General features: G+C 39.5%; 1 protein-coding gene and 1 long non-coding RNA gene across 4 annotated transcripts in view; one reads left to right on the top strand and one right to left on the bottom strand.

The window, feature by feature from the left end:
- The window catches only part of PPP2R2A (protein phosphatase 2 regulatory subunit Balpha), an 81,772-nt gene that overhangs the window by 23,119 nt on the left and 32,884 nt on the right, over positions 1-25,769 (top strand). The window lies entirely within an intron of this gene.
- LOC147367414 (uncharacterized) lies at positions 13,555-17,091 on the bottom strand. Its single transcript, XR_015170072.1, has 2 exons — positions 14,944-17,091; positions 13,555-13,743 (listed from the first exon to the last, which is right to left on the bottom strand). It is a non-coding gene; the product is annotated as an uncharacterized LOC147367414 (long non-coding RNA).

Here is a 25,769-nt window from a genome sequence, read left to right on the forward strand (position 1 = left end):
AATGAAGTGTTTTGAATCTTTGTATGTAACAGGTAGATGAATAAACATAGGTCTGTTTCCTCCGTGTGCCAGGAAAGGACACTTGATAATCACTTTCTCTGTCTTGCAATAGGAGAATTCACAGTAGTATTTCTCATTCTTTTAGTGTAAAGGTAGATTTAATTGTTTTCTTAGATGTAAATTCTAACATTGTGTCCTTTTATTCTCAATATAATAAGCCTACAGCAAAAAAAGAGAGAAATTAAGATACACTGTTTTCAAAACAAATTTTAGACATTAAGTAGTCAGCCAAAATGAGTGAAGTTTTTAAAAATTTACTATTACCATTTTTAAACTTTGAAATGTATTCTAATATGTTAAACTCTACAAGGACCAGTTCCTTACTGTGATACCTTCAGCGCCTGCAACAGTGTCTGCATATGTAATAGCTGCTCATGAGATAATTTGTTGACTAAAATTATATGTGAAATTTGCTCACATTTTTAAAATATCAAGAGAAAGCTTTTGCTCTATTAGAGATGACTTTTACTTTTTTTTTCCAACTCCTAAAATCACTTAATTAATTGAAATATTTGTCCCAAAGTAAATAGAATAAAATTGTAGTCAGTTATTGACTGCAGGGCAGCTGAGTTCATAATTTTCTCCTGGGAACATCACTTACTGAAACCAAGACAGAATTGAGGGAGTGATAGTTCTTCTCTGGTTTTCATCCGGAGCATTCATCCCCTGAAACCAGCACTGTACATTTGTTCACTTAGTGCCAGGGCGCCTCTACCTGCCTCTGAGATCTTGTCTGTCATCTCATCCTTGTGTTCCATGAACATACACAGTCTTGTCCTTGTTGAAGGTTTTGAGTTTGCTGTTTTAACCTGGAATATCTTAAATTTTTGCATGGCTTTAGTACCTGTGTAAATTGAGTCCCCTCCCAATTCCAAAGTGTACTCAGTGTTATCTGCTTTTCCCCCCTCCTTTTCCCCATATTATTATTTGAAATAATCTTACTATTTGTTTGTTTATTGTAGGCTTCCTCTCACGTTTATAAAGTTTTCATGCATGAGGCAGTGAACTCTTGTTTCTTTATTTCTACCATTTTATTCTTAACATCTTGAGTAGTCTCAGGTATGTAACAGTATTTGGCACTCAGTGGGCATTTGGTAATTATTTGTTGAATGGGTAGATAAATTGTGCAGAGTATTTTCATATGTCATCCCATTTATTCAAATATATGTAAAACTTCAGTTTTTATTTTACCCAAAGTATATATTTGTGCTTTTATTTAATAACAGAAGATATAGCAAGCTAAAGAAGTTAATAGCATTCATATCATTCTAATCAGCTTTGTGAACCAGTAAAATGTTCAGCTGGTAAAAAATCTGCCTGCACCAGGAATTGAATCCACATCTGTATTGGCAGACGGATTCTTTAAAAAAAAAAAAAAATCCGCCTGCAATGCAGGAGACCCTGGATTGATTCCTGATCGGGAAGATCCTCTGGAGAAGGGATGGGCTACCCACTCCAGTATTCTTGGGCTTCCCTGATGGCTCAGCCGGTGAAGAATCCACCTGCAATGCAGGAGACCTGGGTTCGATCCCTGGGTTGGAAAGATCCCCTGGAGAAGGGAACAGCTGCCCACTCCAGTATTCTGGCCTGCAGAATTCATGGACTGTATAATTCATGGGGTCACGAAGAGTCGGACATGACTGAGTGACTTTCACTTTCACAAAATGAGACCCAGAAAAATACCCCAAGTCATACAAGCTGTTACAGACCATGCTGCTGTAAAAGACCCAAATACACAGTGGTTCCTCAAATTGCAAGCTTATTTCTCTCATAAGCCACCAGTGGTAGAGAGGAGTCATAAATGCTTTTTTATGACTGCACAGACAAAAGGTACTGCGCCCCAGGGTTAAACCCTGTGACTTTTTTATGATAAGCTGCTTTTTTCCCAGGGATTATCCAGCACCCCGGGTTTCTTCTGTCTTTGTCTTTACCCTTCCACAGTGTGTTGCTCTTGTCTGCATGGCCAGGTCTGGGTCACATCTGTGCTTACTCCTTGTGAGGTAGCCAAAGAGAGGAAGACAGGGAGCTTTTTTTAAGGATGTGACATGGGAATTTTATACTTATATCCCATTGTTCAGAGCTTGGTCACATGGCCTTAGGAGAGCCCAAGAAATGTAATCTCTACTTCCCTGTTAAAACTGTGTGCATGGTTTTGCTAGGGGTATGGGTGAGGGGCTGTGGGGAGTACCAGGGTGTTCTGTTACTAAGCAAAGTGGAAATGGCCACTTGCAGGGTCATTGAGTTTGTTATAGCTCATCATTCTTAGCAGTGTTACTCAGTGTTGTCGCCTTAGTTCAGTGCTCTTTCCTTCCTACCTACCTCATCTGCGCCTTTAACATTAGATATTTTCTTCAAGGCATAAAAAAGTTCAAAAATGTTACTGTAATTTTCATTGTCAGATAAAATATTGATTATTTGCAGAACAGAATAGGTTCTAGAGTAGTAACAGTTAACAATCTTTTAAAAATTAAACTTTTAAAAGTTAAAATAAAATTAAATCTCTTTAAAATTAGAACTTTTGGTTGTGTCTTGTTTGAAGTGGGGTTGAGTAGGCCTACATCTCATTTTTAAGAGGTGTGACTTCATCTTTCCCAGTCACAAGTGCCCTGTATAGCTTGGTTAGAATTGGGCAGATTATCTTTCTGTTTTAGTAAGGGTTTGAGGGAAATATGCCAACTTAAATCTTGGTTTTCATGCTGGTTAGTTAGGGAAAAGCCAGTGTGCCCCCCGCCCCTGCTGCCCCTAGCCGTTATAGGTGGCTTCATAGTTTTAGGACTCAGTTATATGTGAAATGAGGTCAGATAGATAATATTAGATCTGTACAGTGAAATATGAAGTGCTGTCTCCTGGAGGCAGGAACCAGAAGGGTGGTTGGTTCCCTGAAAGGCTTTGCAGCCCATTAGAATAAGACCCAGAGAGGAGAGCACTTCCTTTTTTTGCTATGATGTAAGAGAATGTATCTGGAGTTGCTGTATTCACTCAATCCCTTCCTTTTCATCTTTTGTTTTGAAATATTTTAAGCCCGCAAAGAAGCTGAAAAATAAATTTGATAACCATTCTTTATTTATATTCACGAATTACATTTTGCCACATTTGGTTTATCTATACCTGCATTCTGACCCCTAAATTTTTTCGAAAGTAAATTAGAAAGCATGATGCTTTACCCCTAAATAATTCAGCTTTTATCTCTTAAGAACAGGAATATTCTCTTACAACCACAATACCATTATGTTACCCAAAAAATTTAGCAGAAATTTATTCAGAAATGCTCTCTATTACACAGTCCATTTTTAAACTTTCCCAACTGACTTAAAAATCATCCTTAAAATTTTTTTTGTTTTCAATTCAGGATTGAGTCAAACTGTTTGGTTAATTTTGAAGAGTCAAGGCCTATTATAAAATACCTCATTTTCTGGATTTCACCAATTGTTTCCCATAATGAAATCCATGCTAAACATTTCTGGCCAGATCACTTGGTCATGTAGTATATGCTAAATCTTGCCCAAAAAAAGGCCATTTCCCTCTTTTGTATCAATAAGTGAATCATTGATGGCCCTTGCCTGAGGCAGTTATTACATTGGTGGATGCAGAACAGTAAGTGAAGTGCTAAAGTGTTTGAAAATCCTGTTTGACTCAAAACATACCACCTAGAAATCTGATCAGATCAGGTACAGGGTTTAACCCTGGGGCGAAGTACCTTTCGTGTCTGTGCAGGATGCTGCTTGTGTAGGTTAGGTCCTGTGCAGCAGCGTGTGGTGGCCTTGTGTTAACTTAAGGCATTTGTGTTAAGTCCCTTCTTAATTATGTTTTCCACATATTCATTAGACAAAGAAACTGATTTCCTTTTGTTTAGTACCAGAGTATCAGATCTGAAAATTCGTTGACATCTGATTGAAAGTTTCTTTTTTTTTTTTTTTAATGTTTTTCATGTGGACCATTTTTACAGCCTTTATTGAGTTTGTTACAATATTTTTTCTGTGTTTTTATTTTTGGTTTTTTGGCCCCGAGGCATGTGGGATCTTAGCTCCCTGACCAGGGATTGAACCTGCACTATCTGCATCGGAAGGCAAGGTCTTAAACCACTGGATTGCCGGGACGTCCCTTGAGTTTTTGTTGGTTCTCTTCCTATTCTCTCTGTTAGTTTTGTAAGCAAATAGGGCAAATAAATTGTCTTCATAGGAATGAGGATAGGGTAAGAGGAATAATATGGTATAGGAAAATCTTTTTTTATTGTTAAACCAAAAATGGATATTTTGGTTTGTGAGGTAGAATACTGTTGGTGTTTTGACTGAACCTGGGCAAACTTCTGGAGATGGTGAGGGACAGGGAGGCCTGGCATGCTGCAGTTCATACAAGGTTGCATGGGGTCGCAGAGTCAGACACGACTGAGCGACTAGACAGCAACATCTGTCTTCTAAGTGTTGTGTGTCCATCCCATAGCGCTCGGTGCCCCCTGCTGGACACAGTGGCAGGGACGTCTTTACAGCCCTCTTGTGATTAGTTCATCCAACTGAGCAGCTGTGTGTTGTGATTCCTTAAAGATATTGTTAAAGTGTTTCTTTGCTTACTAAGTTTTCTAATTTGTATCCCACTCTTTGCAACCCCTCTTGGAATTCTCCAGGCCAGAATACTGGAGTGGGTAGCCATTCCCTTCTCCAGGGGATCTTCCCAACCCAGGTGTTGAACCCAGGTCTCCCACATTGCAGGTGGATTCTTTACCATCCGAGCCACCAGGGAAGCCCAGGAATACTGGAGTAGGTAGCCTATGCCTTCACCAGTGGATCTTCCTGACCCAGGAATCGAACCAGTGTCTCCTGCATTGCAGGTGGATTCTTTCTTTACCAGCTGGGCTACCAGAGAAGTTAAGTTTTCTAATTAGTCACATCTTAAGCTGAACTAAGTTTGGTGACACTGCATTTTTTTAGAAATCAGCAAAATATAGTTACTTAAATTGCCATAGAATAAGTCTGGGAAATGGTATAGATTGAAATCTTTGTTTTATCCAACAACGGAATTGAATTATATGACTCGGAAAATCAACAAGCATTTCTTGTTGTATTTATCAAAATAAGAGTCTTTGAAAGAGTGTGTAAAGTGCTTTAGTTAAACAAATAGCTGTGTTGACACTCAGTGGAGGAAGATGATCTAAGCTTATGTGTTAAAACAGACAGACAGACACACTGAAATGACCAACAAGCATAATGGGGAGAGTGCAGTCTCCTTGGAAACCCTGGAAGTGCCGTAACAAAGCGAAAAGAATTTTGTCAGGAAACAGTGCAAATGAGAAACAGAGTGAGGAAAGTCCTTACTGGCCACGTTGGGTGCGTTTATGTGGTTGAGAGGCCCTCCTGTGGTGTGCGCTACAGGAACCTACTTCAAGCAGCTAAAGCTAGAATTGAAAGTTGTTCATGGGGCAGTTGGTTGGTGAAATGTTTTGTACTTAAGCTGGGTTAAAAGCTGAATGGTAAATTTGAAAAGTGATCAAATGCTGAGCCCAGAAATAAAATGGAGTAAACCTTGTTTAACTGGTGTCCTTACATTGGTCGTATCTGGAAGCCAACTACTTGGATATATTAGCTGATCAGACATAACCCCCTGCGTTCTGTTTCATTTATTTAATAAAAAACTTAAATAGTACTCACACACACAAAAAAAACCAGTGATACAGACTGGTTCTTACCAAGGAGAATGTGACAAGTGGAGAGGGGTTGGCTCCCTGTGGCTGTAGGAGAGAGACTAACCGTGAAGCACAGTGTTGAAACTCCCTGCTCTGAGGCCGCCACCTTGGCTTTTTAATCCTGCTTCCTGACTGCACATGACTGGGTCGAGCAGCTGACTGAGGATAAAGTGTGGCAGATAGCTTCTAAGGTGGCCCCAGTGATCCTGCCTCCTTGTGCTCATGTCCTGTGTGTTATTCCCTCCCCTGAGAATGGCTGGACGTAGTAACTTGCTTCCACAAGTGTGGCAAAAGTGATGGGATGTCATCTTCAAGGTTAGGTTACGAAAAGACTTTGGGTTCCACGTTGGACTGCTGCTCATTTGCTCTGAGGGAAACCATCTCCCATTTTGTGAGCTTCCCTGTGGAGCTTGTGCAGCAAGGAGCTGGTGTTTCTGGCCAGCAGCCAGTGAAGACCTGATGCCTTGCCAGCAGCCGTGTGCACGAGCTTGGTTTACAAGCCAATCCTTCCACCAGCCTGCATCAAGCTTTGAGATGACAGAGACCCTGGCTGACACATTGCTGCCTTTTGAGAGATCCTGAGCCACACGTGTACCACTCAGCACACCCAGGTTCTTGATGCCAGTTTGTTGTTTTAAACTGCTAAATTTGAGGGTAATTTGTCAGGCAGCAATTGCGAGCTATCAATAATATAGGAAGTAACCATGTAAACATCTCCCCATGCTTAAAGATTTTAACTTGGTTTTCTGAATGTTTTTTGACTGAACCCAGTATAGTTCCCAGTGTTGCATAAACGTAGACCTTTCTCTTTAAAGTTAAATACATGAAAAGATAGACATAGACTCAGTCTAAGAGAAGGTGACAGATTTATTGCAAGAAATAAGAGAAAACGTTGAAATTTAAAGAAAAACTAGTTAGTATTCTCAAGGAGACTCATAAGCATTTGAAGAAGTAACAGAGAACAGAAAAAGTTCTTTGGTGAAATATGTGATTCTTAACCTATTGACTCTTCGGAGGCAGGCAGGTAGGTGCAGGGCTCTAGAAATACTCTTGCAACTCAGGGGAAATAAATAAAGATGAATAATGTGGACACAAATATAAGAAACACAAATAATTTCCGTTTAGAATGAGAGTTCAAAGTGAAAAGTCAGAACAGATCAAATGGATTCAGGGAACATACTTTGCATTTATTGAGCACTTAGTGTATACCCTGTGTTGGGCAAGTTGAAACTCATTTAAAATTGTCTACACAGCTTCCACGTGGTAGGATCTGTTGATATTACCCTTTTACAGATAACTGAAATGCATACCAAGAAAATAAGTGGGATCGACACCTAGAAATAGCCTAGTGGATTTCTAAATTTTAGGATGTGGAAATAAATAATTCAAGTATTGAGACAGGAAGGAAGGTATATCAGGTAGACATCGAGTTTGTCTTCTGTATGCTAGAATTGTTCAGTTAGTGGTAGCCACTAGCCTCATGCAGCTGTTAAATTTAATTCATTTCATTCCCTCAGTTTTGCTCCTCTCAGTTCAAGTACTCAGTAAGTAGCTATGGGTGGCTGGTGGCCACCATGTTGAACAGTGCAGAATAGAACATTTCTGTGATCAGAAAGCCTTGTTGAACTATGCAGGAGTACCTTGTTGAACATGGCCATGCCATTTTCCCATGGGACTTAACAAAGAGATGTATTCATAAGGGGCAATGACAAAGGAGAGCAGTGTAGCCTTAGGTTAATTTAGCTTGTGTTTCATAGTCCAAAACAGAATTGTGAAAAGCTAGACTGTAGCATTTTGCCTGATTAAAAACTTGGGGGGCCCTTTTCTGGTTCCCTCCTTTAATCCAAATCTGCCTACTCAGTGGCTTTATTGAAAGGTATAAGATCAGAAAGAAGAGAGTGCTGAAGCTCAGGGGAGCAGCTAGGCCTCTGACGTGAAAATGCTCTCTTCCTCACTTTTGCTGTGTTGGTGAAAAACAGTGGAGTAGCATCTAGAGAACTTAAGAGGAAAGCTGTGTAACCCAAGAATCTTTGGTTGGTGAGACTGTCCTTCACATAGGGCAACAAAATAGCATTTTTCAGGCTTGTAGTGACTCAAAGTATATCACTCAAGTGCTTTTCTTGGAAAAAAAACACCACTCTCAGTGCACCCAGCCCCCTGAGAAATCAGCCTCTTAGGAGCATGGTGAGTCAGCTTCAGTGTTTGCTTAACCCTCTGGTTCCCAGAATAACCCAAGACATAGATTGAATAAAAGTAAGGGGAGATCTTCATCCATGTCAGACATAAAGAGGACGCCCTCTGTAAACCACATTTCAGACTGTCAGAGCACTGATTTCAACCTTGCCAGCTTAGCGCCAGAGCTGCTTCTCCTGACAACTGTAGAATAAAGCCACAGAAAATAACTTTTATTTTAAGGATGCCCATCCACTGAAATCAAGATTGGAATCAAGCTGGAATCAAGATTGCCAGGAGAAATACCAATAACCTCAGATATGCAGATGACACCACCCTTATGGCAGAAAGTGAAGAAGAACTGAAGAGCCTCTTGATGAAAGTGAAAAAGGAGAGTGAAAAAGTTGGCTTAAAGCTCAACGTTCAGAAAACTAAGATCATGGCATCCGGTCCCATCACTTCATGGCAAATAGATGGGGAAACAGTGGCTGACTTTATTTTTCTGGGCTCCAAAATCACTGCAGATGGTGATTGCAGCCATGAAATTAAAAGACACTTACTCCTTGGAAGGAAAGTTATGACCAACCTAGACAGCATATTGAAAAGCAGAAACATTACTTGGTCAACAAAGGTCCATCCAGTCAAGGCTATGGTTTTTCCAGTAGTTATGTATGGATGTGAGAGTTGGACTGTAAAGAAAGCTGAACACTGAAGAATTGATGCTTTTGAACTGTGGTGTTGGAGAAGACTCTTGAGAGTCCCTTGGACTGCAAGGAGATCCAACCAGTCCATACTAAAGGAAATCAGTCCTGAATATTCTTCGGAAGGACTGATGCTAAAGCTGAAACTCCAATACTTTGGCCACCTGATTCGAAGAACTGACTTATTGGAAAACACCCTGATGCTGGGAAAGATTGAAGGCGGGAGGAGAAGGGGACGACAGGGGATGAGACTGTTGGATGGCATCACTGGCTCAATGGACATGGGTTTGGGTGGACTCCAGGAGTTGGTGATGGACAGGGAGGCCTGGTGTGCTGCAGTTCATGGGGTCGCAAAGAGTTGGACACGACTGAGCGACTGAACTGAATCCACTGAAACCACTTTTGTTGAAATCACCCCAAAAATCTGCATGTCACCAAATCAAAGTTTAATTTCTCAGCCTTTGCTTGATTTCTGTGCACTCTAGGCACAATTCATCACTGTCTCCTTTATTTATTTATGACCGCAGCATGCGGAATCTTAGTTCCCCAACCAGTGATCAAACCTGTGCCCTCTGCAGGGTCAGCGTGGAGTCCTAACCACTGGACCGCTAGGGAAGTCCCTATTACTGCCTCCCTTTAGAAAGATCCTCTTACCTGGCTTCTAGAAACGTCTCCTTACCACACCAGTAGCACCTGGGTATTCTTTCCTATCTGCTTTCTCCTTTTCAGCTAATTGTGGGAGAACCTGAAGGTTTAGTCCTGAGGCCAAACCTCTTGTTTTCTTATTTGTACTTGTTCACTAGGAAATCACATTTAGTCCTTAAATGCCTCTATTAATTGATGATACGCTAATTTATATCTCCTCTTCCTTCCCTAAACTGTCAAATCTGTCTAGCTTCCTAGATGACATTTCCACTTACGTGTCTGGTCGAAATCAACACCACAGATGGAAAATGGAATTCTGGGCTCCTTTCTTAATCCAAAGCTGCTCTTTTCCTGGTTTGTGTCTCCTCAGTAAATGGCACTGGCTGTTCTATTGGATGTGGTACTAAAACCTTGGAATCATCCTTTGACACCTCTTTTGAGACCTCAGCAAGTTTTGCAGTGCTGTCTTCAGAATGTATTCTGAATTCATCCATTTCTTTGGCTGCCACCTGCGTTCAGACCATCGTTATCTCTTGCTTAGGCTACTGCAATAACTTAAGAACCAGATAAGGGTTTTAAAACAAATTTAAAACTCTGCAGTAGCTTCTTATCACTGTTATGACAAAGTCTTAGTCCTCCCTTGGCTTATAGGCTGAATATGGTTTGTCATCTGTTAAATATGCCATCTCTCCTCCACCTTGTTCTGCATTAGTCTTATCAACTCATTTCTACTTAGGTCCTCTGCTTGTAATGCTTTCCTTATAAATTAGGATGAGTGATTCCCTATTCATTTTGGTTTCTACCTAAGTCATCTCAGATAGGCTTTCTCTTACTACCCTACTGTGTTTGTATAGTACTTAGCACTACCAAATACGTTTTATATTTATCTTTAATTTGTATAATATACCCCCATCTCTAGAATCTATGGTCCATGAGACTGGGGATCTTTTGGGATGTCTTATGAACTCCTGTATCCCTAGCACTTAGAAATGCTGGCATAACCGGGAGTGTCCAACATAGTTGTTTAAACAGTATAGTAGAAACAATGATTACAGTGTAAATACAGTTGAAAAGAAGGTCAGGGAATTATCACCTTGCGCAGACTAATGTAGAACTGAGAAGAAAAAGATTTAAGACAGGAAAAATGAGCAAAAAGAATGTTCTGAGCTAATTTTTTTTTTTTAGTAACATATGATGTATCCCTTTTGGTTCAAGAGTTTTCATGAAATCATTCTTGACATAATCTTTAACTTAGCTAATGGAGCTTAGCTTTTTTCTTTTACCTGAAGTTGGACCTGCGAGTTGGGTTGTTGTTTAGTTGCTAAGTCGTGTCCCAACTCTTTGCGACCTCACGGACTGTAACCTGCGAGACTGCTCTCTGTGCAAGGGATTCCCCAGGCAAAAATTGGGGTGGGTTGCCATTTCCTCTTTTTCAGGGGACCTGCCACGTAGATGCTGTTAAATAATAACCTGCTGCTGCTAAGTCACTTCAGTCGTGTCCCGACTCTGTGTGATCCCATAGATGGCAGCCCACCAGGCTCCGCCGTCTCTGGGATTCTTGAGGCAAGAACACTGGAGTGGGTTGCCATTTCCTTCTCCAATGCATGAAAGGGAAAAGTGAAAGTGAAGTCGCTCAGTCGTGTCTGACCATCAGCGACCCCATGGACTGCAGCCTTCCAGGCTCCTCCGTCCATGGGATTTTCCAGGCAAGAGTACTGGAGTGGGGTGCCATTGCCTTCTCCGAAATAATACCTAATGTAAGGTAAATATCTGTCCACTGATAATAGTAAGTATTAATACATTCATCCAGCTTGAGGAGCTGGACATTGTGCTTGCTTTCGTCTTCGGTTTTCCACACGTTAGCAGTGATCAAGCCTTGCTTTATATACTTCATAAATAGATTTTAAAGTGTGTAGACTTCTGTCCCCTCTTTTGCCTCCATGCTTTAGTTTCTTCATCTCTTAAATGGATATATTAATATAACCAGCTTCAGAGGTTTGTTGTGAAGATGAAATACTTAACCTGAATTTCAAATGTTGGCTACTTTTGATAACATCGTTACTGTGCTAATACTGATTCACTTGGGTCCTAGTCATCACATAGCAGGATTTCTGGAATGACCCTGGGTTTGTCTCTATACTGCCCCCTGCTTACTCTTCTCCTAATTCCCAGGCTGCTTCAGCTGTGAGTAATCTAAGGTGCATATCTACCCAGTGGGCTTCCTTTTGTCATTGGAATAAAGTCTGTAATATTTTTTTCTATCGTAAAGTTCTCTTAACTTCTTTCTCTAAAATATTCTGCCTCTTTATACACAGTCTGTAGGTGAGCTGAAGGAATCCTGTCGGAAAACACATTTGCTTTGGTTGTGAGTCTGCTAAGACCTGTCCAGTGAAGTGCTTCCTGATTCTTGTAAATGGCCGTAATAATCCTAGTTTGTAAAGATTTTAGAGAGATATCAGCAACCAGATAACCATTCTGGTTGTAAAAGTATCTTAATACATGCGAAGATGCAGGAGCTTTGTGCAGTATTGCTTGTTTGTATGATCTCCACGAGAAACTATTTACAGTCCATTTTGATAAGGCAGCTTAATGAGATGATTTGTTTAATGGACTTAATTATGACTTCTTTAAAAGTTGGTGAACATCTAATGAATATGGTAACTAGGTTTAGAATGGTCAATTTAGAGCTCTTCTTTCAGACATTGTATGTAACATTGATACACCAGGGCTTGTTTGTTAAGATCACCCTTGTAGACTAAATGTATTAGCAACTGTGTATCTTTCTGTGCTTTGTTGCAGGAGGGTATGGTTCCATTCCATTTTATCCAAACATGATATCAGATTATCCAGGAACAAGTTAAAAAGAAGGGAGACTGGTTCCAGAACACATCTCTGGAATTACCCTATGGATCCTGACTCTCATGGCAACATTACAGTGTAGATTCTGTGTGAGCATCGACAGCCAGTGGTCTTTGTGGAGCTTATCTCATAACATGTTCCAGGTCACTGAGTCAGAGGCTGGGGAAAGGCTTATAGGCCGCTAGCACTTTACGTTGTTTGTGGAAATGATGGTGTATTGAGGGGGTATTTGGGCCGAGAGATAGGAGTGCAAGATCCTGTTCTCGGTCAGTTGTGCTTCAGCCTGAGGCCTCCTAAGTTGTGCAGAGAAGCAGCAAGCCAGGCAGTTGCAGGACTTTGTTCCTAGCTTGGGCTTTAGCCTCAGGCTCCTGGGAGCTACGCTGGACCATTTGGAGAACTTTTTTACTTAGGCTAGGATTCAGCAGAATAGTCTAGAAACGAATAAGGCTAAATGCTTGTTTCTGCTTCATGCAACAAAGCCCAGATTCCAGCCCATGTCTTTTTTTTTTTTCAAGCAGTGTGCCTACTGTGTGCCTCATTCAAGGCTTATTTCTTTGCATTTACTGCTTGTTTAGCCCTAAAAGCAAGTCTGAGGTAGGTCTTTTTAAGATGAGGAAGCTAAGTCTTTAAGGTGCTGTTACTTCCTCAGGATCATATGGACAGGAGAAGTAGTGATTTGACAGTGGGGAAATGACCGGTCTGGCTTCTGGTCATTTGCTGCCCAAGTTCCCTGCAGATGTGGCCCCAAGGATGGGGTGCAGGTGTGCTAGTTAACAGTCCCTCAGTCCTTGGAGGTGGGTTCTTGAATGCGGCTGGGAGCAGCCTCCTCTCCCCTCTGTGCTAATGTTCTCCACTGGAGGGAGGAGGTGGTGCACTGGCTGCAGCAGGGAGTGCTCACAGCCTTTCAGATGACAGTGATGTGCCCTAGTCAGTGCCAAGCAGGAAAGAGGAGTCAGGGAGGGAGAAAGGAAGAAATGGTTGGGGTCTGCTCACCCCAGGAGCCGGTAAGCAGGTCATGTCATACTCAGCCCTGAGAAGCAAGCAGTTCCTAAGGGGATGGCACACACTTAGCTTTCCCTTCGGAGTGCTGAAATAAAATGTTCTTAAGTTTTGAACACATCAAATTTGTGGGAGGAGTGTCCTGACCTTGAGGGGAAAATGTAATAAGAACTTTGAGCTCCCTCTAGAGGTCAACAGAGATAAATGAACATCATAGTAATGTGAAGGGAAATAACTATATTTAAAGCTTGCCAACCCTTTATCAGGAAACTAGCATTTTATGGCTGCATTATCCAACAAAGTATATTGTCTTATACTGGGGAGGAATTAGTTACCTTTGGGAAGAAATCTGGGTGAATTATATTCTAGTTAGCTATGTGGGGCCAATCCTGAAGTCCAGTGTTTGCCACATAGGTTGTATTAAATGAATAGAGGAGAAAAGATTGTAAAAATTGGTCATGTTTCCAAACAAGATAACATGCTTCTTAATGAGAGCTCTAATTGTTGAAACAAACTGGATCAAATGAGAATTCATTTCTGTGCTGTTAACGTGCCAGAATGCTTGACAGCAGGCCATGACTGTAACAGAGAGTAGTTTGCTGCTGTGTTTTAACCCCATCTCCCCAACATCTGAAAAAAAAAAAAAAGCAGTGAGTACCTGAAGATTAGAATTAAGAAATCCAAGTGTGTTGGCTAACACACACAGCTTCTTAACTTCTAGAACCTCAGCTGGCCAAATGAGAATCTGTTCCAGGATGTAAATCTGTGTTGTGTCGTCGCTAAGTCGTGTCTGACTCGTTGGCGACCCCATGGACTATAGCCCGCCAGGCTCCTCTGTCCATGGGATTTCCCAGGCAAGAATACTGGAGTGGGTTTCCATGCCCTCCTCTAGGGGATCCTCCCAACCCAGGGATTGAATCCATGTCTCCTGGATTGGCAGATGGATTCTTCACTGCTGTGCCACTGGGCCATGTAGAAATCTTAGTCACGGTTAGTTATTCCAAGGATGAGCGTTAGTTATGGTGCTAATCTTTCTTTTAGTTATTCCTTTTGTTTTCAGTATGTTTATACTTCAGAATTGAGAGTTCAGTTCTTAAAATTTAGTATGTAACTATAGAATGAAAGAGTTACAATACAAGTCATCTTTAATTTGTGGTAATATTAAGACTATCTGAAAGTTTACATTAAAAAGAGTATTCCAAAGTTTCTCAAAAAGCAGAATAGGAAAATGTCAAAGGGACCCAGGAACCAACCTGAAAAGAGTTCTCAGTGGCCAAATCTGGAACAGTTTGAGCAGCACAATAAATTACATACTATTAGATTATAACCCAAAGTATGACGTTGCTGCTGCTAAGTCGCTTCAGTCGTGTCCGACTCTGTGTGACCCCGTGGACGGCAGCCTACCAGGCTCCCCCGTCCCTGGGATTCTCCAGGCAAGAATACTGGAGTGGGTTGCCATTTCCTTCTCCAATGCGTGAAAGTGAAATCGCTCAATCGTGTCCGACTCTTAGCGACCCCATGGACTGCAGCCTTCCAGGCTCCTCCGTCCATGGGATTTTCCAGGCAAGAGTACCAGAGTGGGGTGCCATTGCCTTCTCCGAAGTATGACATTAATACCTGTAAATTCTTACTGATAAATGATTGGTTGGATAAATAAATGAGGGGGAAGAGACCAATTTCCCAGACAAAAGAATTCTAGATAATTTAGCTGCTCCCCCCTCAAATAGATGGAGCTTAGTTAATGCATATGCACTCAGTTCCTTTAGTGATTTCCTTCTGGAGTACCTTAAGAGGGTGAAGTGACTGGTGGAGAAACTTAGCAAACCATACCTTGGCCAGATGATCTAGATTATCATCAGTAAGTCATGCTGGTAGGATGTCCCCTTGCTATGATGTGATAAAAATGGTATCTCATCTCTGTGATCTTTCTGCCAGTAAGCCCCATAATTGCAGCCTGGCCTTGAGGAAAACACATTGCAGTCACACTTGAGATACTTGCTGCAGAGTACCTGACTAGTACTCTTCAGAACTGTCAAAGTCATCAAAAATAAGAAACGTCTGATAAATTGTCACAGACCATAAGAAGCTAACTGCAGTGTCCTGGAGCTGAAAAAGAACACTAGGGAAAATCAAATGAAATCTGAACAAAAGTGTGTACTTTAGTTAATAATCATATTCAAGTGTCAGTTCCTTAGTTTGTGACAAATGTAGCATAGTAATGTAAGATATAAACAGTGGGAGAAACCACCTGAGAGTAGATGGGAACTCTACTGTCTTTGCAGGTCTTCTGTAGATCCAAAATTATGCTAAAATAAACTTACAAAAGCCAAAAAGATCCAGCTCAATTAACTCTTGTGTTAGTCAGCTTTTGTTCTGTGACATTGGAAAAATGGGGAACTTTGCCGCTTTGTGTATATGTATTAAGCAGTCTCTGACTTTGTGTAAAAGTGAGGAAGATGCCATTTCCTGAAGTTGTGTGATGACAGATGACGTGAGAATCTCTGGTGCTTCCCTGCGGCAGCAGTGGCTCATGTTGAGCAGAGCAGCTGCATTGTCTGGGTTCATTCCTATTTCACCATCGAGTAGCTTAGAACTAATTGGAAGTAAATCACTATTGTTAATTAGTTCCACATTAAAGAAGAAATAAGTCTGGGATCAATTTTTGTCCTTGTGTGATCTTCAGTAGAGACACATGGTCCTGGGTAGAGCTATGCAGCTTTTGCAGAAGGGTTGTCCTTTCAGTCTTTAATTTCATATATTAGATGTTTATGCATCCTAATAAAAGTTTGTTATTTTCCTCCAGCCATTATTCTGTTTTCTTCCTTCCTTAAATATGTTGAGTTTAAGTGTCAGAGTACATGCTCTGACATTCTCTGATGAGATCATCTATCCATATTTCTTTGCAGATAAGAAATCTGAAGTTCATAAGGATTAATTGACTTACTCCTAGTCAAATTATTACTTAATAGCAGAGCTGAGACTGTTTCCCCAGGTATCTTGTTGCTCTTGCTCTTCATGGTTAATGAAGAGCCAGAGCTTGTAGTGAATGTGGAGGAGGATTAGAGCAAAATGTGAAAGGATATTGGCAGAGTAAGAACATTTGATGTTTCTCATATATTCTTTAACATTTTAAATAATATAAAAGCATTAGTGACTATACATTAAAAAATTTGGGGGGGTTATTTCAGTAGGATGACTTCTGGAACTGATCACGTTCCAAAGGAATGAATGTTTTGTGGCTTCTGATATAAACTATGGAATAGTTTTCTACAGTAATAATTTATACTTTTGTCTACAATGTAGGCAGGTAACCTACATTGTAGATAAAAGTATAAAGTGACTGAACACATAGAGCAAATACCAGCCTTGTGAACAATTTGTATTTTCCCTGTAGGAGATAGAAAATGGTGTCTTATTAAAAAATGTATTTAATTTAATTTGACTGGCTGTTTCCTTATGTTTTACTAGTATTCCTCTTCTGTGAATTGTTCTGCTGCATTGTAAGAACTGTTTCTAAAAATACAAGTGTTTTTCCTAGTCTATTTGGCTTCTATTTATTTATGCAAAAATCACATTTTTCTTTTATTACACTTGTAGATTGTAATCTTCCGGTGTAGCTCTACCTCACCAGAATTCTAATGTGAATTAATGCTTTTTTAAGAAACTTTTCCCTGATGGGGCACATAGGGAAGGGCTGAAGGAACTAGGAGAGGAAGGAAGGTATTTCAGGCAAGGTAGACCACATATCCAGGGTAAAGAAGAGGTAGTGAGGCCTGGGCATAAGTATATATGTGGGAGGTGTAAACATGAGCTTCACTGGAGAATGTGGTGAGTGCTGTGGTCCTTGGAAGTACGTTGGTATGCTTAAGGGAAGGGTTCATATTATGGAGGAGATGGGATGCCACTCAGTACTTCACAGATCTTGCTGTAATCCTTAGAGGACCTTGAAGGTTTTGGAGCAGGAAAGCATTTTGTAACCTGTAAGTAAAACAGAAGAAACACATTTTGGCATGTCTGAGATTCCAGGATTTTGTTGTTTTCTTATGGTACAATTTACATCCTGTGAAATTTATCCTTTATGTACAGTTCTTCAACTTAGTCAACATAAAAAGCAGTTTTATCACTCCAAAGAGTTCCATGTCCCCTTGAAGTCGGCCTCTACCCTCCCTCTATCCCTCTGCTGCTGCTGCTAAGTCGCTTCAGTCGTGTCCGACTCTGTGCGACCCCATAGACGGCAGCCCACTAGGCTCCTCTGTCCCTGGGATTCTCCAGGCAAGAAAACTGGAGTGGGTTGCCATTTCCTTCTTCAGTGCATGAAAGTGAAAGTAAAGTCGCTCAGTCGTGCCTGACTCTGAGTGACCCCATGGACTGCAGCCGACCAGGCTCCTCCGTCCATGGGATTTTCCAGGCAAGAGTACTGGAGTGGGGTGCCATTGCCTTCTCCGCTCTATCCCTCTAGTTGTACCTTTTCCAGAATGTCAGATAAATGGAATCATATAGTGTGCAACCTTTTGAATCTGGCTTTTCATTAGCATGATGTGTTTTGAATTTTATTCATGTTACTGCTTGTATCTATAATTTGTTCCTTTTTGTTGTGGAGTGGTACTTCATTGTACGGATATATGCCACATATTGTTTATTCATTCACCAGTTGAGAAACATTTGGGTGGTGTCCAGTTTTTGGTGATTACAAATAAAGTTGCTGTAAGCATTTGCATTCAGAATTTTGTATGAATGGTAGTTTTCATTTGACTTGGTAAATATCTAGTGATTGCTGGGTTGCATTGTGTTTGGCAGTGCTGAAAAACTTGTTTCTTCCCACAAAGAGGGTTGCATTCCTACCAGCTATATGGGAGGGTTGCAGTTCCTCAATACCAGCACCAGCCATTGTCAGTTTTTAAATAAAGGTTGTCATTTGAATACTGTGTAGTGCTAACCTCACTACTTTTTTTTACTTTGTAGAGATTAGTCAGTTCGTTTCTATGTTACTGTTACGTGAATGAGAAAATGTATCTGTACCTGGTCTCCTATCTAAGCTCTGGTCACCAATTCCATAACGCTCTGATGGATTTGTTTATGTTGCACCAATAGGATAAAGCATGATTTGTAACTTTTAAAATATATATATTATAGATAACATTCTTTCTCAGTACAATAGATTTTTTTTTTTTTTTTTTTTTTGTACTGAGGACAGCTAGTACATGTGGACAAACTTTGGAAGGGTATACTGGACTGAAATTCTCTCAGAAGTGGGGTTAAGAGTGAATGATTATCTTTTTTCTTTCTTTTTTTTTTAAACAAAGTAGTAATTTGTGTGATCAAAAAAAAAAAGTAAATTTTAATTGTAATTCCATTACTGAAATTGATCTTATATATGAATACATCTGATACGTATTTTGCAGTTTGCGTGTTTGCTAAAATATTGTTCATTTATTACTTTATGGTTGTTACTCTTTGTGGTGGGATTTCAGGTTTTTTATTTCAGTTTTTGTGTTAGTTTTATAGTGATCCTTGTATCTCTTTTTTTAAAAAAGAACAGTACTATCTTAAATACTTATATACTTGTGTTCCTGTAAATCTTTAAAAATATTTTTATTGCAGTACTGATTTTTGTCCTTGCCCTTAGGGTTTTAAGGTTACTAAGTAGTTGATTAGAACCAGTAGTTACTTATCAGTAGCTAATTTTATTGTGCTTAGACAATGTGGTCTTTAGAATTCCTTAAGGGACTTTATCAGTAAATGTGAGTTTTTTAAATCGCAAAGCTCATTTGAAGAAATAACATTTTGTATTGGTATAAATTCTGTATGTGTATCAGTTACATTTTTCATGTGTCTGTCCCTTCTTTTCCCTGCTTTCCTGCCTCCTGCCCCACCTATTTTTAATCTGTCAGGCATGGAAAATGAATTGTCCAGCTTCTGGACAATTATTGTCAACTCTTCTACTCCTGGTAACCCTGAAATATATAAAGTAACAATCTTTGCGCATAAAGATTTATGACCGTTACATCTTCACTGTACCTTTTATCAAATAAATATAAACATAATATAAACTTTTGTCCTATTGAATTCTTTTTTTATCTAATTTTACCAATGAGTGAAGGCATTATTGGCATTTACTAGTCATAGGCTTGAGTGTACTAGCTGTTCTGAAGTTTTCAGGACAATCTTGAACTAGAAAAAGTTGTTCCATAGTCTTCATGGTTTAGAATATTGTGCCATGTTTGTGGTGTTGAAAAAAACTATTTTCTAAGCCTAAAAACCCAACTCTGTTTTTGTTTTTTTTGCATGTGTTTATATACTAAAGTTTACTTTGTAAATTAGGGAAATATTATGCTTTGAAATGTCGGAATTCTTCATGATTTTACAGTCATATCCTAAAAACAAGACTAATTTATTGAGTTGCCACTACTGTGTACCTTTGTAAGTCTGCCTTTATACCTTGGTTTGATTATTCTGCATATAATGTCATCATGCTGGAGGACTTCCATCCTGGTCATTTTTTCAAATATTCCCCAACTTTTCCCCTGGGACTGCAGTGATACGTATGTTGGAACACTAGATCTTCTCTTGCTAGGCAAGTCTTTGTTCTTTTTTTCCCCCTCTGCATCATTTTTTTTTGACTCTGTTAGGAGACCTTCAAGTTCTTGATCTTTTCTGTTGCAGCATCTAATCTGTTAATCACATTCAATGTATCTTTCATTTCAGATAGTATACTTTTCATTTTAACATGTTCCTTTGTCTTAAACATATGGAGCGTATTTACGACAGCTGTTTTAAAGTCCTTGTCTTCCAGAAATGATTCGTCCATCGTTTTTAGCATTTCTGGTTCTGTTTCTATTGGCTTATTTTGTCACATTTTCCTGCCTTCTTACATTCCTGATGATTTTAGACCCCAGACAATGTGAATTTGCGTTGGTGAGTGTTGGATTTTGTTCTTGCACATAATTATTTGAGATCAATTCTTCAATGTGAAGCTTTGTCAGGATTAATTCAGTTTGGCGCTGACTTGGTCTCTGAGGTGATTCTCTTCTGAGGACTCCACTCGATGCCATGTTAATTACATTTCTCTACTCTGGCTGGTGGCTCAGTTGGTAAAGAAACTGCCTGCAATGCAAGAGACCTGGGCTTGATCCCTGGGTCAGGAAGATCCTTTGGAGAAGGAAATGGCAACCCACTCCAGTATTCTTGCCTGGAAAATCCCATGGACAAAGGAGTCTGAGGGACTATACAGCCCATGGTGTCGCAAGAGTCAGACACAAATTATCGATTAAACCATTGTCAACCAGCCTCCTCTGGCTGAGTGGGATCTCTGTTTATTTTGAGACCTTTTAAGCTTCCTGATAGTTCTTTTGTAGGCCTTGTGGAGTGTTACACCATTACGTGTGTGCGTGCGTGCATGCTCAGTTGCTTCAGTCGTGTCCAATTCTTTGTGGCCCCATGGTCTGTAGCCTGCCAGGCTCCTCTGTCCAAGGGATTCTCCAGGCAAGAATACTGGAGTGGGTTGCCATGCCCTCCTATCCTCAGATCAGTCTTAAACCCTTTAAAGATTCTAAGTGATTTCTGTAGATCCCTTGAACTTTGTCTCTGTTCATTTTCTAGTCATTCCCAGCTAGAGGTTGAATCCAGATGGTCTTGCTTCCCCATGGCCAGAAGCAGAAGACCAATTACAGATTTTTAATTTTGATTTTTCTCTTTCACTTTGAAGTGCTAAAAGTTGCTTCATGTTTTCATTGGGTATTTTTTGGAGACAGTTTATGCAGGTAGCCTTAATGTTCTTTGTTAATGTTTGTTTTTACTGAAATATAACAAAAAGGAAAGAAGACTGATTACCTTGGTAGAGTTTTATAGGTAATTAAGTACTGTTTGCAGAAAGATAAGATTCAGCATATCCAACCTGCTAATAAGCTCGTTTTCTTCCAGACCTGAAAGTTTCGTTTGATACCTAGAAGGCCATGCTGGCAGCGGCTCTTGTAGCAGGTCTTTGCTGACACTCACTTTCCCCCCAGAGCAGTCCCTTTTGAGATAATATTCAGAATGTAGAATTTTAAGAAGCAGAGGTTATTCCTAGAATTCTTGTGAACCTCATGTTTTTCTCTGTGAATATTTCAAACCTCTTGTCTTGAGATTTATGCTGTCTCGTGATGCATAAGGCAAATGTGCCTGAATTTTTGGAACTATTTACTGTAACAATGTTTATAGTATTTTCTGAGTTTTAACCTTTTAAATTTTCTTCTCTGTTGCTTGGCTTTAAAGACTAGTCGTATTGAGGGAATTGAGCACAGTGCCCTGCAAGCAGTGTATAAATAGGAGCTGCTTTTATAGGGGCTTTTACTACTGATGTCTCAGTGACAGCACAGTGAGAGTGAAGTAAAGTTTTTGTGAGCAGGTGAATTTGCAAGATAAGATACAGTTTGCATTGTTTTCTGGGTGCAGTAAAGATAAAGTTGAATTTAGGATTAAGTAAAATGTTTCTGATCTGACAATTTTATTGAAAGAACACTGCACATTCCTGTTTCATTTATATATATATTTAACAATAAAAATTCCAAGTCAGCAAAAATTAAAAAACAGAGAGTAAGCCTATTGACAAAAATAACAGAATCAGGTGTGTCAACAGTCAGTGGATGCTTTGTTAACTGTTTCAGGTGAACCTTTGGGGACTGTATAGCAGAAGGTTAAATATACGTGTGAGCAGTTTCTTCCAGTTGATTTCCTCCCCCTCTATTTTTAAAATAAAGGGAGCTTCTTTATATATTTACTCAGTCTTTATGTCTTAGAATTCATTTTATAATGCTTACAATATTCCTTCTTTGGTTCTTTTAAACATTTACTAAATCTTTTCTTGGTTAGCTGTTTACCTGTTTTAATAACATTTTGCTTATAAACCTCTTTAAAGGGTACAATTTAGACTCTGGATCACCCAGCCCCTGGAGTATAGCAGGTGCTGGAAAAATGCTTAGTTTTATTGTAGGGCCAGACCAGTAATTGTAATGAGATCATTAGTAAATAGTGTAAAGTTGATGTAGTTTGACCTTAAATGTTTTTTTGAACACAGGCACTTTGGCAGTGAAAAAGAAGCAGTAAACTGAACACTTATATTATTTATTTATTCATCATCCAGTGGCTTACAGGATTTTATGCTGCCTCCTTATACGTAATGATTGTTCACACCTGCTAAATTTGAATCCTGGCTTTGACACTTGACAGAGGTGTGAAAGGCAAGTTATTTAATGCCTCAGTGCTTTTGTACACTCTCCTATTAATTGAAAGTGATGTCTCTATCATAGTGGCATTATAAGGATTAAATGAGAATATATATATAAATGCTCATTTAATACAGTGCTTGGCATATTATAGTTGAATCTTTCTGTAGATAGAGTGTGCTTTGACACTGGTTATTCGGGTCTCTGTCCCCACATAAATCATATTTGTTCTTTTAATGTTAATATTCATTTATTCTTGCTCGGAGAATCCAAAGGACGGAGGAGCCTGGAGGGCTACAGTTCATGGGGTCACAAAGAGTTGGACACGACTGAAGCGACTTAGCACAGCATTCAGTCGTATTGATATACTTGAACTGTGGTTGACAAGCATCTTCTATAAAGGACCAGGTAGTAAATATTTTCAGTCTGTCTCAACTATTCAGCCCTGCTGTTGTCAATTGAAAGCAGCCAAAGACAATATATAAACAAATGGGCATGGCTGGGTTCCAATAAGACATTCTTTACAAAAATAGCTGGCGGGCCATAATTTTCCAACCTAGGTACTAGAGATTGCGTTTATATCTCCTCATTATTGGATGTTTGAAATACGTTCGTCTTATTTCATTATAGACACATCTCAGATATTCAGGATGTGGCTCTAGATGACTGCAGTAAATAGAGTCACATGAATTGTTCGGTTTCCCAGCACATATAAAAGTTGTTTACACTGTACTGTAGTCTCTTAAGTGTGAGATAGAGTTATGTCCCCAAAAATGTACATATCTTAGTTGGAAAAATACTTTATTGCTAAAAAAAAAATGCTAACTACCATCTGAGTCTTCAGCAAATTATAGTCTTTTTGCAGTATAATATTTATGACCACTGGATCACAGATCACTGTTAAAAGCATAATAATGAAAATGTTTGGCATATTGAGAGAATTGCCAAAATGAGACACAGAGATATTAAGTGAGCAAATGCTGTTGGAAAAGTAGCTTTGATAGACTTTGTCTACACAGGATTGCCTCCAATTTGTTAAAAACATAGTATCTATGAAGTACAGTAAAGGGAAATACAATAAATGAAGTATGCCTGTATATAGGTAATTCACCTATAACCATGTTGGTGCTAATTTTAATTGGTTTCTTTCAGATAATTTGTTTGAACTGTAGTCCTCAAGTGGAATTATAAAATCACTGAGTAACCCATAAAGTGTCTTACAGTGCAAGAGTTGACGTATTTAGAGAATGTCAGAGCTAATAATAATTTGAACACTTAATATATAGTAATTATTGTTAATTACTACCATTTATGCATATATATTGTCTATTAATTTTCCATCATGAGATTTTTATGTTGAGTGAGTTGTATTTTTTAACCATTGGCTGGCTGTCTGTGTCCTTTTCCACTGATTAGAGTACATAAGAAATAGAGAAGGTGAGTAACAAGGGAAAGGTGTGGTGTGCCTGATGAAGTAAAGACAGACCAGAAATAGCATTGTCATCCCCACCACCACCACTTAACCATTCTTGCCCCCAAAAGAAAGCAATCATATCATCTTCTTAGGATGAAACCTGGATGCTGATGGTTTAGGAAAAAAGGGTTGAAGAAATTGAGTTCCATTTTATATAACACATTATAAATTTATTGGTTTTTATTAATACTACGTAGAATTTCACATCAAAGGTCGAGAACACTGTGGTTAAGTTTTCTTGCCAGCAGTCAGATTGTGCCTTTCAAGCCTTGTCTTTAAGGTGCCTAGAATGCTGTGTGTTGACTGGATGCACAGTAGAGGGTCCTTGACTGATGTTCTCATCCAGAGTCCTTCCTTTTCATTAACTGTATTTGAATGTTCTTTTATATGATATTAAACAGGCACTGTTTTTTCATTGTGAAAAAGCATTTGTACTGGTCATAGGAAGGATTCTTAGGAATCCTTTATGAGAACAGACATAATTGATGTGTTATACTGGACCCTGCCTCGAGTTCAGTAACGTGACTCTTAACGGTGAGGTTAGTGTCCTTGTCTTTTTAAAGTATGTGATAGTTATTTTAATCTCAAGAGTAAAGTGTTAGCAAATTTTCAAGGCTTTCATTAATACTTTGTTTTAAGAATAGTGTGCAGGAATCCGAATTTTCATGAAGTACATTCATATTTTCAGCCTGCTCCTTGAGGTAACAATCTGGGTGTGTGCGTACACAGTAGTTTTATTTTACCTGTTTAAAGTTTCAGGATTCTCTTAGCTTCAGCATTCTTGTCTTTTAAAAGTCAGTGTCCACTCTGTAATGTTTTAGACCTAGACTCTCCAGTACTGTAGTCCCTAGCCATATATGGCTAAAGTTAAAAATTCAGGAACCACACGTGGCTCGTAGTTACTGTATTGAATAGCACGGATATAGGACCCCTCTATGGTAACAGATTTCTGCTGAACGGTGCTATTGTGCAAACAGTGCTATTCCTGCCGTCATCTACTGTGTAATTTTTTTTTTAATGGTATAGAAATCAGAGCAATGAAGAATATTTTCTAGAAGCAGGGTTATTGTTATTTTCAAAAACACGAGATAGCAGTACTTGACCAGTCTCATGGAGAATCTCATGGATTGGTGGGCTACAGTCCATGGGGTCGCAGAGAGTCGGACACAACTGAGCGACTTCACTCACTCACTCACTCATCTGGGTATCGCTCCTCACGAAATGGGAGCACTGTTTTTAGAGCCATGCTTCCTTATCTTTTCCACATTGTGGCATACTTGAGAGCAAAAATGTTTCTATGGCACTCTGAGGTCAAGTGTGGGCTCCAGGCTGGAAGTCTTAGGTTTGGGTGGTTGCAAACCCATATCCCCTTCCTGGCATACTAGTGTGCTGCAGAGAGGCACATACAGCTCAAAGCTCAGTTTCATAGCGTACTCCTTAATGGATTCCTGGATAAAATTCCTCTTGGACTGTAAGGCAGGATTTGATTTTATTCTCCCTGTTACTCATCCTTTTTATATGTCATATTCCCAAGAAGACCTTGTGAGATCTAGGCATTTTACAACTGAGAACAACTTTGAAAGCATTCACACACTTGGAGATTTAATAGGTGCTTCTGTACTTAGTGGCTCTCTCACTTTACGTATGGATGGCCAAGCCTGCAGAAGTCATGGTGTGTCATTTCTCCTTTATTTGATAGGAGGGAGGAAGGAACACCATGACATGTACCTATTTAATTTCACCATACAAGTCATGAAAATAATTTACCTATCTGAGATACGACCATATTAAATACATGCAGTAAAAAAATTATAGTGAGGAAGCCATGAATCTGCATACCTCTCCCCCAGATAAAATTCCACTCTACTATTCACCTAAGCATCAGTGGCTTAGTTAGCTATTTCTAAAATGTTATGTTTGTTCATTGGCTTTTGGCAAGATAAATAGTCACAAAACAATAGTGCCTTGAAAATAGCTGA

The sequence above is a fragment of the Bos grunniens genome, chromosome 8 (genome assembly GCF_055505025.1).
Source record: "Bos grunniens cultivar Pamir isolate PY7600 chromosome 8, Bosgru_T2T1.0, whole genome shotgun sequence".
Classification (NCBI taxonomy): Eukaryota; Metazoa; Chordata; class Mammalia; order Artiodactyla; family Bovidae; genus Bos; species Bos grunniens.